This window comes from Gossypium arboreum, chromosome 13 (assembly GCF_025698485.1).
Source record: "Gossypium arboreum isolate Shixiya-1 chromosome 13, ASM2569848v2, whole genome shotgun sequence".
In the NCBI taxonomy this organism is placed as follows: domain Eukaryota; kingdom Viridiplantae; phylum Streptophyta; class Magnoliopsida; order Malvales; family Malvaceae; genus Gossypium; species Gossypium arboreum.
In genome coordinates this window covers 111,505,316-111,521,535 of record NC_069082.1, presented here as the reverse complement: position 1 = coordinate 111,521,535, position 16,220 = coordinate 111,505,316, and the positions used below count along the sequence as shown (strand labels likewise).

The 16,220-nt window shown below is 37.2% G+C and overlaps 1 non-coding gene across 1 annotated transcript; it reads right to left on the bottom strand.

The window, feature by feature from the left end:
- Nucleotides 1–446: 446 nt before the first annotated feature.
- LOC128287149 (small nucleolar RNA R71) lies at nucleotides 447–553 on the bottom strand. The gene has a single exon (XR_008277845.1). It is a non-coding gene; the product is annotated as a small nucleolar RNA R71 (small nucleolar RNA).
- Nucleotides 554–16,220: the final 15,667 nt, after the last annotated feature.

Sequence of the window (16,220 nt, the reverse complement as noted above, 5' to 3'; positions counted from 1 at the left end):
AACTCCAAACTGAAGAGATGGCTGAAAACCAAGGCAATCAGCTACCTCCTGCAATTGCAGTTAATCAAAATCCTGCTCCACATACTATGTATGATTATGCTAAACCTTCTTTAACAGGAACTGAATCTAGCATAGTTAGACCTGCTGTAGCTGCAAATATTTTTGAATTAAAACCTAACACTATTCAGATGATACAGCAATTTGTTCAGTTTGATGGTTTGCAGGATGAAGATCCCAACGCTCACTAAGTAAACTTTCTAGAATTTTACGATACATTTAAAATCAATGGCGTTTCTGATAATGTCATTCGTCTTTAGTTATTTCCTTTTTCATTGAGGAACAAAGCTAAACAGTGGTTGAACTTGTTACCACGAGGGTCAATTACTACTTGGGAACAAATGACCGAAAAATTTTTACTAAAATATTTCTCGCCGGCTAAAATGGCTAAATTACGTAATGATATCTTTTCTTTTGTGCAGATGGATTTAGAAACACTTTACGATGCATGGGAGAGATACAAGGACTTACTGTGAAGGTGCCCTCACCTTGGGTTACCCCTTTGGCTTCAAGTACAAACATTCCACAATGGTCTGAATCCCTCGACTCGGCAAATGGTTGACGCAGCTACTGGCGGAACCATCAACAACAAAACACCTGAAGAGGCTTATGACTTCATTGAAGAAATGTCACTGAATAACTATCAGTGGAAAGTCATGAGGACTAAGCCAACAAAAATAGCCGACGTTTATAACGTCGACTCAGTTACTATGCTGTCAAATCAGGTAGAACTTCTTAATAAAAAGATTGATGGTTTACTTGGTTCTATACAGGTACATCTAGTAATGAGGTGTGACTCAAGTGGAAGAGGTGTGCATACAGAATATCAATCCTTGAATCCCACAACAGAAGAGCAACAAGTCAACTATATGGGTAACAATAACTTTAGATATCAAAAGAACCCATATAGTAATACTTATAATGCAGGTTGGAGGAACCACCGAAATTTCTCCTGGGGTGGTCAAAGGAATCAAAAGCCACAAAATCCTTAAGGTTTTCAACAGCCACCTTATCAACAAGAGAAGAAACCGAACCTTGAGTAGATGCTCTCAAAATTCATATCAATGTCAGAAACCCGTTTCCAAAATACCGAGATAACACTTAAAAATCAACAAGCATCGATCCAAGGACTCGAAACTCAGATAGGTCAGCTATCCAAATTAATCTCCGAATGACCACAAGGTAGCTTACCAAGTAATACTGAATCTAACCCAAGGGAACATCTCAACGCAATTAGTACTCAAGATAAGGAAGGATTCATTGCGCCTGAGCCATAATTGATGCAAGAAACTGTGGCGAGTAGAAGTGAAAGTGAGGTAAGTCATAACAAAACAGTGAATGAAGAATATAGACTCATGTCCCATACCCTAACGTGACAAGGAAAGACCGCTCAGACGAACAATTCGGTAAATTCCTCAAACTTTTGAAAAAATTACATATTAACTTACCGTTTATTGAAGCTTTGTCGCAGATGCCAAATGCAATGAAATTTTTAAAAGAACTTTTAGTAAATAAGCGGAAGTTGGACAAAGCGTCGTATGTGGAGCTAAACGCAGTCTGCTCAGCTATTCTACAGAATAAGCTACCCCACAAGTTGAAAGATCTAGGGAGTTTTACAATTCCTTTCTTAATTGGTAGTTTAGATATAAGTCAGGCATTAGCTGATTTAAGGACTAGTATTAACGTCATGCCTTACAAAATGTTTAAGCAACTAGGTCTTGGGAAACCTAAACAAACTAGGATGAGCATTCAATTGGCAGATGAAACTATAAGATTTCCTAGGGGTATTGTTGAAGATGTACTAGTGAAAGTAGATAAGTTCATATTTCCCGTTGATTTCGTTGTTCTAAGACATAGGGAAGGATAATAACACCCCTTGATTTTAGGGAGGCCCTTTTTAGCAACTGCTAAAACAATTATTGATGTTGGTATAGGTGAGCTCACGCTTCGCGTAGGAAACGACACGATCACCCTTCAAGCTCGTAATTCTGGCATCACATCAAACATTAAAGGTAATAGTCCACACCAATCTACTAAAACTGACAACATGACTTTGCAGAAATTGAGCTTCAAAGAAGTTCACGAGCCATGTTCCAGAAATGATAGAGGATACATTCATGAAGAATGAAGGCTACAGATAAAGGAGCTAGACGAATGGCGAGCACACAAATCGAGAACATATGATAACCCGAAACTACGTCAAAACGAGCCTGATACCTCTCCAAATCAACTTAAGGTTGGTGATAAGGTCTTATTAGATGCCGCAGATCCCCACATTGTCACTACCACACCGAATAAGGAAATCTCTCTTACGGTACTCAGTATTTTTCCATTCGATACGATGGAGGTGAGTCATCCCAAGTTCTACACTTTTAAGGTAAACAACACCCGATTAAACCTTATTTTGTCAAGACTGATAATAGGAACGAGGAGTACAAACTCCTTAAACCACGATGACCATACAACGGAGAGGTAAGTCGAGCTTAGACTATAAATAAGCGCTTCTCGGAAGGCAACCCAAGCACTAACATTATTTATTTCTTTAAATTTTGATATTTAACTCCTAACCTACAAATAGAAATCTTGAATACAAGTGTTTCCACAGAGACACGGCCAATCACATAGGCGTGCTTAAGGCCGTGTGAAAACAGGGCAAAAGATTTCCCTAACATGGGCTACGATAAAACGCCACGGCCGTGCGACATGGTCATCGTCGAGCCTACCAAAACAACACAGGTGTGCGACACGCCCGTGTCTAACACCAATAGTCGAACCTGTCAAATTAACAGGGGCGTGGGGCTTGAACACACGGGCGTGGGAGAAGTGAACAAAGTTAAACACAGTCGTGCGACACGGCTGTGTGAACCAACAAGCCCGAGGCACAAGGGCATGTGTCAAATTTCAGACGTGCCAAAATAGGAAAAAACGCGAAACACACGATCTAAAATTGGGGCACATGGGCTTGTCCCATGGTCGTGTGTCCCAAAATCTATAAATAGGCTGCACTATTCTTTGTCTTCCCCACTCAAAAACCCTATCCCTAGCCGCTGCAAGTCCACACAGCCTCCTTGCCACACCCATGCACCGCTTCTCACTCCATTTTTGACGCCCAATCTCTCTCCCTTAGCATTTTTTCACTCTTTTCACCTTTATTCTACTTATTTTTAATGCTTATTCTTAAAATAATTATTATTTTTATCATAGTATGTTCATTTTGTTCATTATTTCCTGCATTATTAGATTATTTATCATGCATTTTATGTTAATGTAGGTTGTTAGAAAAGCTTCATTCTTTTGTCATTCACATGCCATTATTATGCCCATCCTCATGCCCTTATAATGTCACGAAATTATGCTGTCAAAAAGAATTTTGTTGGTTGAGTTTGGTTCATATTTTGGCTGAAATTAGTAGTTTAAATTCATGGCTTTCCAAATTCATGTATTTACTATTATTCTTCTTTACAAATTAGTGGTATATGATGTCTTCACGAGGAAAGAAATTTGTTGTCCCCGCTTCAAAGAAAAGGAAGGGAGTGTCATCTTCCTCGGGTCTTAGGGCGAAAATTCGTCACCCTTTCCTCCAATTCCCCAATGGGCCCCAAGAAGAATTGTTTCAAATACTACGGGCCCAACCTTTAGCAGCGGGCCGCTGCATCGACCGGGCTGCTGTCGAACAAGTCCAGTTGGCAGACGTGATCTAGGCTCTTCTTACCACATACCCTTGGGAGCTATTCTTCGGGATTATCGAGCCAACATACCTCGAGCTCACGATGGAATTATGCTCAACGTTCTATTTTCAAACCGTAATAACAAGGTACGATGAACCTGGTACGGTTCAATTTTGCCTAAGCTGATTAATCCGCCAGCTAAGCATCCCAGAGTTTGGTGTTGCACTAGGCTTATATAAGGAGAAGTTCAGGGAGGAGAATGAACTACATGCTCTCAGTCGCCACATACATTTCTCTCCCTGGAAGTGCTAGCACACTTTGGCCCCTATCACGGCCTGGTGCAATCCTAGCCGCTCCAAGGCATCAGTTCTCCCACAATCCTTGAGGTACTTACATGATGTTTTAGCTCACACGTTTATAGGGAGGCGAGAGAGCACTGGCGTCGTCAACACCCATGACGTCTACTTCTTATGGTGCATGTCGCAAGGGTATGTCATCGACCTTGCCTATTTCATCACCCTTGCGATTTAGCACCAGACGGAGTGGCATCGGAAGGGGGTCATCTCCATTGGCCCTTACATGACCCGGCTAGCACGACACTTCGAGCTCCTCAACACCGCAGCCCAAGAATCTTCCCTCACCCTCATCGGCCAGATGTCTCCACAAGGCATCTCGAGCATGCTTAGCATGAGGATGATCGCGAGGCGCCGAGGAACCTACCCTCCCCAATATCGTCTCGCACAATTTTCCGAGGAGGAGTCCTACGAGGACATTCCTGATGATGTCCCCCCATACACGAGGACCCACCGACTCAGCCACCACCACCCTCTCGTCCAGTTTATGCAGCGGCTTCATATGCTGACATCTCTGAGCGCCTCACCCAATTCGAGCATCAGTGTTTTCAACGATTTGACAACATTGATGCTACTCTACAGTAGATTTTTCAGCACCTCCACATCTCATCGCCAGTCCCACCTCGTGAACCATCCAGCGATGAAGATGTTTAGAAATATTTATTTTATTATTTTATGTTTTTAATTTTTATTCAAACTACTTTTTATTTTATTTTTTTAACAGAATTAGAATTTTATTATAAATTTTGGTTATTTCTTTTCGAGTACTTATTCTTCCTAATATCCCCTAAAAAGTTCCTAATTTTATCATAGTTATACAGAGCTCTTAAGCTCATCATCACAGAGGAACTAAAACTCCACCGGGAAAGGTTCTCCACGACTGCCATGTCCTGCTCGACCATGACCATAGCTACCACTAGATAAAATATTCTTTTGGAGCAAGACTTATGGCCTAATGAACCTCTACGACAACTGGAGTATCCTCCTCCACTCTCGAACCGATTACTCTCCAAAACTCTAGTTCGAGGAATTCATCATACAGGAAATTTCACTTCTCTCCCTATCTTATTTTTATTTTATAATACCTATCTTTGTACATTAAGGACAATGTACATCTTAAGTGTGGGGGGATGCATTCATTTCATTATCAGAAAAATCCCTGAATAATTACCTTGTTCTCTTGAAAAGCTCTCATATCATATTTAGGATAAATTTAATTGATTTATGATTTTGATTGATATATCTGGAATTAAAACGTAGGGATTTATGCATTGATTGTTTAAACTTTAAGACATTAGAGAATCAAGCATGATAAGTTGATTTTTAAGAATTTAAAATTATAGGTTGCTTCCTCAAGTCTAGGTATTACTTTGAATTGGAATTCACAAGTCTAAATATCAAAAAGCCATAATTTTTGTGAGATTTTTGAGCCTTTTGAGCATCTATTCATCCTTTCATGCTCACTTTTATTATTGCTCTGAGTGCGTCAGTATTGAATTGTTATTCTAGAACTTGTTTGATTATGCATGTCGAGACCACACCATTTGATTTGATATGTCAAAATGATTAAGGCACTTAGGATTAACCCACTCATGCCATGAAAAGCCTACCTCCACGATTAACCCATAGTAAACCCCCTTGAGCCTAGAAAGCCATTTCTTGTATTACCCTTAATATTAACCTTTAACCCATTATTGTTGAAATCCCCTAAATTAATCCCTAATTTTGTCAAGATTTGAGTTGAATGGACTGCCTAGATATGTTTTATTCTTAATAGTTAGTCTATATTAATCTAACTTGTTCTTAAAAACAAAAATAAAAAAAAACTATTTATACATATTTGTACTTTCATATTCTGAGAGAAGCTCTGATGTACGCAAGTGAAGATTAACTCTTTTTCTAGTTAGGCAATTTTTCAATTCAATCTTGATTCTAATCCTTTCTTTTAGCTTGTGACCACACCCCCCTAACCAAGCCTCACTACAACCCTCTAAAGACCTTTTGATTGATGTATCATCTTAAATTATAATGGTGGAGATTTGATTTTCATGCAAGCCTAGGGTAATGACTTTTCATTATTGACTATAGAATACTTCATTTATTGTCCTTAAACACCTCGAGTGATTTGAGTGAATCTTTAGTAAGGATGTGAAACTCTGTGATATTCTAAATCAAAGGTAATTACTTAGATGCGGAGAGACACCTATGTTTAACGGAATAAAATGCTCAACTTGGAATGTTTGAAACTTTTATGTTCTTTTAGTTGAATTCTCAATGTATGATTACCAATGGATTAATTTGAGATATTATTGATAGAAATTATAAGTTGAGAAGAATTTATTTTGATTATGAGTTGTGGATTTTGCTTGAGGACAAGCAAATGCTTAAGTGTGGGGGTATTTGATAAACTGTAATTTATACATATTTTTCCCCCATGTTTAACGTATTTTATGGATGATTTTCCATTAGAATTTGTGACTTCGATGCTCCTAATGCTTTAATTTCATGTTTTACACTTAGGAGAGCATAGAAGAGCGAAAGAAATGAGAAACGGGCCAAAAACGGAGAAAATGGGCCAAAGTACGAAATCAACACGGCTTGGACCTCCTCACACGGGCAGATCACACAGCCGTGTCAATCTGGCAAAATTGGAGCACGACTCACACGAGCATAGCACACGGCCTAAAGTAATCGCACACGGGTGTGTCACACGGGCGTGTCCTAGCCGAGCCCAAGTTAAGTCCAATTTTAAAAAGGCCACTTTTTAGGGCTTCTAGGCATTCCAAAGCCTATAAATACACCTTAGAAGAGGAAAAAAAGGGGAGATGGAGAAGAGGGTAAGGAATTACTCCAAGGAAGCCGATTGATCCACCTTAGAAGCCGGATTCATCGTCAAGACTGAACTTCTCTCCTCAATTTCCCTTCAGGAGTTTTAGGTTTTCTTTATGTTTTGTATGCTTTATTCTTCAGAGATGTTTTCTTATTTAGTTATGAACTGAATCCCCTAAATACCTAAGCAGAATGAAACCTAAGACGAATCTTGTTATTATTTTCTAAATCGTATGATAAATATTTGACTTGTTCTTAATTATGTGTTCTTAATTCTTGTTTTGATATCCCAGGATACTGATTCAAGACATGCTCTTATTCAGAGGAGGAATAGACCCTGTCTAAGAGTACTTTTGTCATAATTAAGCAGAGTTGATTGCGCACCTAGAAATAGGGTGACAAGATTTTTCCGGATTAGGGTGAAACCTAATAAGGGGATCCATAGATCGAGTTAATGCAACCCTAGAGTGGTAATTAGAGAAAAGTCTCGATTATTCAATCTAGGGATTAGACGTTATTAGTCTTGAATAGGGATAATAGCATAACTTAGGGATCTCTACGGAACAAGTTGAATGAATAAATCATCCGATTCGGAGCCAGAATAACAAGTAAAGTCTTGGTGGATTTTTCCTTAGGTACTGCCTTAAGTTAATCGAATTTTCCCAAAAGCAATTCCCCAATTCTTTTCTCTGTGCATTCTTAGTTTAGATAATTAGTTAATTAAAACAAAACCCTATTATTCTTAGGCTAGATAATAAAAAGACAATCATTACTAGTACTTTTAGTTCCTTTGGGTTCGACAATCCGATCTTGCTAAAACTATACTACTATTCGATAGGTACACTTTCCTACATCGCGATAATAGTTAGTTCAAGAATGAGTAATTATAAATATTTAAAACCTATCACGAAACCACACGATCAAATTTTCAATAAAAATGATTAATTTGCATGTTTTAGCGCAAGGAATAAATTGAATAAAAGTAAAATATTGGAGGCAATTGTGTAAAAATGTCAAAAAGAACTAAATTGCATAAATGAATTAGTTTTTTTTCTGAATTAATGAATTTAATGAAATTATTAATATAGATAAAGAATGAGTAGAAAATCGAGAAGAAAGGAAAATTACCAAATAGCCTCTGTACTTTGACACTTCTGCAATTTAACTAGGTAAGTTCGTATGAACTATAATCACTTAAATGTTGATTAAAAATGTGTTGTTCTAATGTAAATGAATCAATATATATATCTTATTATGCAATTTATCATGTAAAGAAACGATGGAAACCCAATGACATTTCGACGATTACTGAGCCCCGTTTGAACCTTAGGAATATGTAGGATACAAATGACATGTCATTAGGGCTTTCATGTTTCGAGCACTGGTCCTAAATTTTCTACCGATAGCTGAGGTCTGGCATTTTTTGCTGATACTCATTAGCTTGTGTGAGCAGTATCGTATAGCTTACATTTTGACCGTCAACTTGTGTGAGCAAACCCAGGTTACCATGTTTCGGGTGCTGGTCTTGAATGTCCTACTAATGGCTAAGTTTCGGCATTTGTTACGAATACTTGTCAGCTTGTGTGAGCAGACTCAGGTTACCATGTTTCGAGTGCTGGTCCTAAATGTCTTACCGATGGCTAAGTTTCAGCATTTGTTGCGGATACTCATCATCTTGTGTGAGCGGCACCGTATAGCTACATTCCAATCGTCAGCTTGTGTGAGTAGACCCATTTATGGCTCGAGTGAGCATCGATGATAAGGAATGGTTTCGACCATATGTTTAGCACACTTTGTGTGAGCTTTCTAGTGTATCTAATATTATTCTAAGTGGTTCAACATGCATGAAAAGGGAAGAAACGGTAAGTATTCAAATGACTTATACCATGAAAACTATGAAAATGAAGTGTTAGATGAAAGTATGTCTATGTTCATGAAATTGATGATTTCAAGTGAGGTTAATCATGTTTAATGACTTATCTTATGTTAATTCAAGTGAATTATGAATTGATGCACCAACATTTGTTGTTCATGATGCTTAGGCTTGTGCCAAGCTATTGGTTGGGTTGTATTATGTTTACTTTTAAAGTTATGCATTGAAATGGTAAGTATCCAAATGAAAATATGCTTATGTTCATGAAATGGTAGTAATAATCAAAGTATGTATTTTCTAATGAAATGGTTTATCATGTGGGTTATGTTTATGATTATGTCTTGTATTATGCAAATGCATTAGGTAAGAAAAGGTAATGAAATGGTAAGTTCAAAGTTGAGATGTAGTATGATTGAAAAGGGATTGATGAGTTGAATGATGTACTTATACAAGAAATTTAAGTATGCTATGGATGAATTTACCTAGTTCATGAACAAGTATAATAATTAGTGAATTGATGATGTTATCTAAGTTTATGCTCAGTAAATAGAATGGCAAGTAAGTAAAGAAAGTAGTTCATAGTATTATGAAAAGGTTAATGATAGTGTGAAATGTCTTATAAAATTCTATTATGTTAGGAATGAAAAATACATATGATATTGATAGACTTACTCAATTTTTAGTTGATATTATATAGTTGTTAAATCTTGAGACATTATATAGGTTTATTATTAACCTATAAAGTTTATTATTGAAATGAAATGTTATGTTTAAAGTTTATACGAGCTTACTAAGAATTCATTGCTTACGTAGTTATTTTTCCTTTACTTTATAGATTATCAAAAGCTCGATCAGTTTGGAAAGTTTTCAGAGAATTATCACACTATCCAACGATTATATTGGTGGATTTGATGTTTTGATCAAGGTTATAATGACATGTATAGGTGGACTTGTGGTTTATGTTAGTTGATGAGTTTGGCATGTATTTGTCATTTTGGTTGATGTAACCTTGAATCTTTGATGCCTTATTGATGTGTGTTATTTTGACAATGTGTTAATACATGTTTGAATGGCCAAAGTGGTAGGTGATGAATTGACCACAACATGGTCAAGTTATGGTATGCTTTAGAAAGGTTTTGAACAAATGTACATGATTGAAATATAATATGCATATATGTTGGTTGTTAGTACCATTTGGAAATACTAGATTTGTTTCATATAGATGGTTTTGATGCATGGGAGAAGAGGTCCAAATGGTAAGGTTATTTTGATATGGCATGAATTTAGTATGGTACGATTGAAATGTGTCAATTGTGATATGTTTTGGTATGGAAATAAGTTGGTTGAAATATGACCAAATATGCATATGTTTAATTATGTTTGATTGATTGTGATTGAGGTGCCCTATTAGCATATTGGTTGAATGAATAAATGATATGGTGAATTGGTCATTTTTATGCATGTTTGGGTAGGTTTTGATGTCTTGGTCATATGTTCAAAATGTGTTTAGGCACATGCTTAAAGTGGGTGAGGGAAACAGCTTGATTTTGGCCAATTTCTTGTCCACACGGCCTAAGACACAGGCCCATGTGTCACACACGGCCATGGAACACTACTGTGTGTCCCTTGTAGATTTCAAAAGTTTCTACTCAGGTAGTTACACAGCCTAACACACGGCCTGGCACACGAGCGTGTGAGGCCATTTCAAGAGGCACGAACACGAGCTGGGACATGGCCATGTGTCCTTATTTCAAATGATAAAAGGCCTGAGACATAAGCGTGTGTCTAAGTCGTGTGAGTCACATAGCCATGTGACCCCTGCAGTTTAAATTTTCCAACTTTTTCTTCAATGTTTCAAATGTTTTTGATTTAGTCCCGAATCATTCCTAAAGTGATTCTAAGGCTTCAGGGGCTAGAATAAGGGATGATATGCATGTTTATAATTGAATTTTTCCATGTTAAGTGTATGTTTTAAAGTTATGATTTGACGGTAATACTTTGTAACCCTATTCCAACGACAGATACGTGTTAGGGGTGTTACAGACCTACTCAACAGGTTCAAACATTGGAGTATTCATATTATTTAACCATGACAAAAATTATACCCTATTACTATACTGAAATTAAGTGTAGAAGTCCTAAATTTATTCAAAGAATGCTATTATAGCCTAATTGCATTTATATTTCAATTATTCTACTTTTAGAAATTCATTTCAAAAGCTGTCCTATGCTAAACATGCCTAAACAACTATCACCATATTTTCTAATTTTAGAAAGAAAAGTTATTATCCTTATTGAACATGATTGATAACCATATACTCACATAATCAAGTAGTTGAATGGAAATTGAACGTTATGGCAAAAAGATTGTATGAACAATTAACAATGCAGTATATATGCACAATACACCTTCAAACCTAAGGGATGCATTGTCCTTAATACATGAACATAACAAAGTAAAGTGAATAAAAGTTACATGAATGCATAAATAGATAAAAAAAAACCAAAATAAATGATCATGAAAATATAAAATTCAAAGCTTGGAGGGGAAAGAAATGACTTTACTTGGGTTGTGTGGATTTCCTTGCAGCTCCTTTGTAACATTGTGGCCTGCCCTGGTCATCACTATTAGCATGAACAGTTTTACGAGCAACATTCTTGAATCTTTTTCTCTTAAGTTGGTTGATGGGCACTTCTTTTTTATCATTTTCGGTATCGGACTTTGGATTTCATCAATCAGTTGATGATCTACACGTTCTTGGGTAGTCATAGAGGCCTTGGATTGTGGTGCAGGTGCAGTAGTCTGAATGGTATCCCTTCCATCATCATCAGATTCAATGTGGACAAATTCTATCCTGACTTCATCTTTCTCTAGGTCGTGGTCGTGCATAGGGGTAGTAGTAGGTTCTTCATTTTCTGTTTCAGGATTCAATAGCAGTTCCTTATGAAAAACATGAAATGGTGGCATTGGGCACAAGAAATTATTTTACAATGATTTGCGAATGGCAATATCACGTTGGCAGACATATCCCCAAAAAAAGGCCATTTCCTCTTGAGCTTTGCAAAAGTCAGACAAGCATTTTCTGATGTTTTTCCAACACACAAAATTGGTGTTGCAAACCTTCTATAGCTTCAATCATTCACTGCTCAAACTCAATATAAAAATTTGAGGGGGTAGCAGAAGCAGTCCTAGGAGGAGAAGATAGAGGTGTGCCAGTTTGCCTTGGCATTTCCTCACCAACCAGTTTCTGTGCAATGTGCATAGTAATAGCCCCTTTGTTAGGAAGGTGGTTTTTATTTTATGACAAGGGAATGATCACGTGGTTTCGTGATAGGTTTTAAATATTTATAATTACTCGTTCTTGAACTAACTATTATCGCGATGTAGGCAAGTGTACCTATCGAACAATAATATAGTTTTAGCAAGACCGGATTATCGAACCCAAAGGAACAAAAAGTACTAGTAATGATTTTCTTTTTATTATCTAGCCTAAGAATAATGGGGTTTTATTTTAATTAACTAATTATCTAAATTAAGAACGCACAGAGAAAAGAATTGGAGAATTGCTTTTGGGAAAATTCGATTGACTTAAGAAAATACCTAAGGAAAAATCTACCTAGACTTTACTTGTTATTCTGGCTCCGAATTGGATGATTTATTCATTCAACTTGTTCCATAGAGATCCCTAAGTTACGTTATTATCCCTATTCAAGATTAATAATGTTTAATCTCTAGATTGAATAACCGAGACTTTTCTCTAATTACCACTCTAGAGTTGCATTAACTCGATCTATGGATCCCCTTATTAGGTTTCACCTTAATCCGGCAAAATCTTGTCACTCTATTTCTAGGAGCGCAATCAACTCCACTTAATCATGACAAAAGTACTCTTGGATAGGGTCTACTCCTCTTCTGAATAAGAGCATGTCTTGAATTAGTATCCAGGGATATCAAAACAAGAATTAAGAACACATAATTAAGAACAAGTCAAATATTTATCATACGATTCAGAAAATAATAACAAGATTCGTCTTAGGTTTCATTCCCCTTAGGTATTTAGGGGATTTAGTTCATAACTAAATAAGAAAACATCTCCGAAGAATAAAGAATACAAAACATAAAGAAAACCCAAAACTCCTGAAGGGAAATTGAGGAGAGAACTTCAGTCTTGACGATGAATCTGGCTTCTGAGATGGATCAATCGGCTTCCTTGGAGCCCTTTTTCTTCTCTTCTAGGGTGTATTTATAGGCTTTGGAATGCCTAGACGCCCTCAAAAGTGGCCTTTTCCGAATTGGACTTAACTTGGGCTCGGCAGGGATACGTCCGTGTACGATTACTTTAGGCCGTGTTTGAGCCTATTAGAATGGAACGGCCGTGTGCTATACCCGTGTGAGTCGTGCTCCAATTCTGCCAAATTGACACTGCCGTGTGAGGACGTCCAGGCCATGTTGATTTCGTACTTTGGCCCATTTTCTCCGTTTTTGGCCCGTTTCTCGTTCCTTTCGCTCTTCTATGCTCTCCTAAGAGTAAAACATGAAATTAAAGCATTAGGAGCATCGGATTCACCAATTAGAATGGAAAATCATCCATAAAATGTGTTAAACATGGAGGAAAAATATGTATAAATTATGGTTTATCAAATACCCCCACACTTAAGCAGTTGCTTGTCCTCAAGCAAAAATCTTCAACTTATAATCAAAATAAATTCTTCTCAACTTATAATTTCTATCAATAATATCTCAAATTAATCCATAGGTAATCATACATTGAGAATTCAACTAAAAGAACATAAAAGTTTCAAACATTCCAAGTTGAGCATTTTATTCTGAAAACATAGGTGTCTCTCCGCATTTAAGTAATTACCTTTGATTTAGAATATCACAGAGTTTCATATCCTTACTAAAGATTCACTCAAATCACTCAAGGTGTTTAAGGACAACAAATGAAGCACTTAATAGTCAATAATGAAAAGTCATTACCATAGGCTTGCATGAAAATTAAATCTCCACCACTATAATTTAAGTTGATACATCAATCAAAAGGTCTTTAGAGGGTTGTAGTGAGGCTTGGTTAGGTGGGTGTGGTCACAAGCCGAAAGAAAGGGTTAGAATCGAGATTGAATTGAAAAATTGGCTAACTAGAAAAATAGTTAACTTTAACTTGCGTACAACAGAGCTTCTCTTAGAATATGAAAGTACAAATATGTATACATATATTTTTTTTAAGAACAAGTTAAATTAATATAGACTAACTATTAAGAACAAAACATAGCTAGGCACTCCATTCAACTCAAATCTCAACAAAAATAAGGATTAATTTAGGGGATTTCAACAATAATGGGTTAAAGTTTAATATTAAGGGTAATACAAGAAATGGCTTGTTAGGCTCAAGGGGGTTTACTAGGGGTTAATCGTGGAGGTAGGCTTTTCATGGCATGAGTGGGTTAATCCTAAGTGCCTTAATCAGTTTGACATATCAAATCAAATGGTGTGGTCTCGACATGCATAATCAAGCAAGTTCTAGAATAACAGTTCAATATTGACGCACTCAAAGCAATAATAAAAGTGAGCATGAAATGATGAATAGATGCTCAAAAGGCTCAAAAATCTCACAAAAATTATGGCTTTTTAATGTTTAGACTCATGAATTCCAATTCAAAGCAATACCTAGACTTGGGGAAACAACCTATAATTTTAAATTCTTAAAAATCAACTTATCATGCTTGATTCTCTAATGTCTTAAAGTTTAAACAATCAATGCATAAATCCCTATGTTTTAATTCAAGATATATCAATTAAAATCATAAATCAATTAAAATTTATCCTAAATATGATATGAGAGCTTTTCAAGAGAACAAGGTAATTATTCAGGGATTTTTCTAATAATGAAATGAATGCCTCCCCCCACACTTAAGATGTACATTGCCCTCAATGTACAAAGATAGGTATTATAAAATAAAAATAAGATAGGGAGAGAAGTGAAATTTCCTGTATGATGAATTCCTCAAACTAGAGTTTTAGAGAGTAATCGGTTCGAGAGTGGATGAGGATACTCCAGCGGTCGTAGAGGTTCATTTGGCCATAAGTCTTGCACCAAAATAATATTATATCTAGTGGTAGCTATGGTCGTGGTCGAGCAGGACATGGCAGTCGTAGAGAACCTTTCCCGGTGGAGTTTTAGTTCCTCTATGATGATGAGCTTAAGAGCTCTATATAACTGTGATAAAATTAGGAACTTTTTAGGGGATATTAGGAAGAATAAGTACTCGAAAAGAAATAACCAAAATTTATAATAAAATTCTAAATCTGCTAAAAAATAAAAATAAAAATAAAAAGTAGTTTGAATAAAAATTAAAAACATAAAATAGTAAAATAAATATTTCTAAACATCTTCATCGCTAGATGGTTCGCGAGGTGGGACTGGCGATGAGATGTGGAGGTGCTGACAAATCTGCTGTAGAGTAGCATCAATGTTGTCAAATCGTTGAAAACACTGATGCTCGAATCGAGTGAGGCGCTTAGAGATGTCAGCATATGAAGCCGCCGCATGAACTGGACGAGAGGGTGGTGGTGGTTAAGTCGATGGGTCCTCGTGTTGTGGCGGGATATCATCAGGAATGTCCTCGTAGGTCTCCTTCTCGATAGATTGTGTGAGACAATACTGGGGAAGGTAGGTTCCTCGGTGCCTCGCGATCATCCTTATGCTAAGCATGCTTGAGATGGCTTGTGGAGACATCTGGCCGATGAGGGTGAGGGATGATTCTTGGGCCACGGTGTTGAGGAGCCCAAAGTGTCACGCTAGCCGGGTCACGTAAGGGCCAATGGAGATGACCCCCTTCCGATGCCGCTCTGTCTAGTGCTGAATCGCAAGGGCGATGAAATGGGCAAGGTCGATGACGTGCCCTTGCAACAAACACCATAAGAAGTAGAAGTCATGAGTGTTGACAGCGCCAGTGCTCTCTCGCCTCCCTTGTCATTACGGTTTGACAATAGAACGTTGAGCATAGTTCCATCGTGAGCTTGAGGTATGTCAGCTTGATAATCCTGAAGAATAGCTCCCAAGGGTCGGTGGTACGAAGAGCCCAGATCGCGTCAGCCAACTGGACTTGTTCGACAGCAGCCCAGTCAATGCAGTGGCCCGCTGTTAAAATGTCGGGCCTGTAGTATTTGAAACAGTTCTTCTTGGGGCCCATTGGAGAATTAGAGGAAAGGGTGACGAATTTCTGCGGTAGGACCCGAGGAAGATGACGCATCCTTCTTTTTTTTTTAAAGGGGGGACAACGAATTTCTTTCCTCATGAAGACGACATCGTATACCTATAATTTGTAAAGAAGAATAATAGTAAATACATGAATTTGGAAAGCCGTGAATTTAAACTACTAATTTCAGCCAAAATATGAACCAAACTCAACCAACAAAATTCTACTCAACCAACAAAA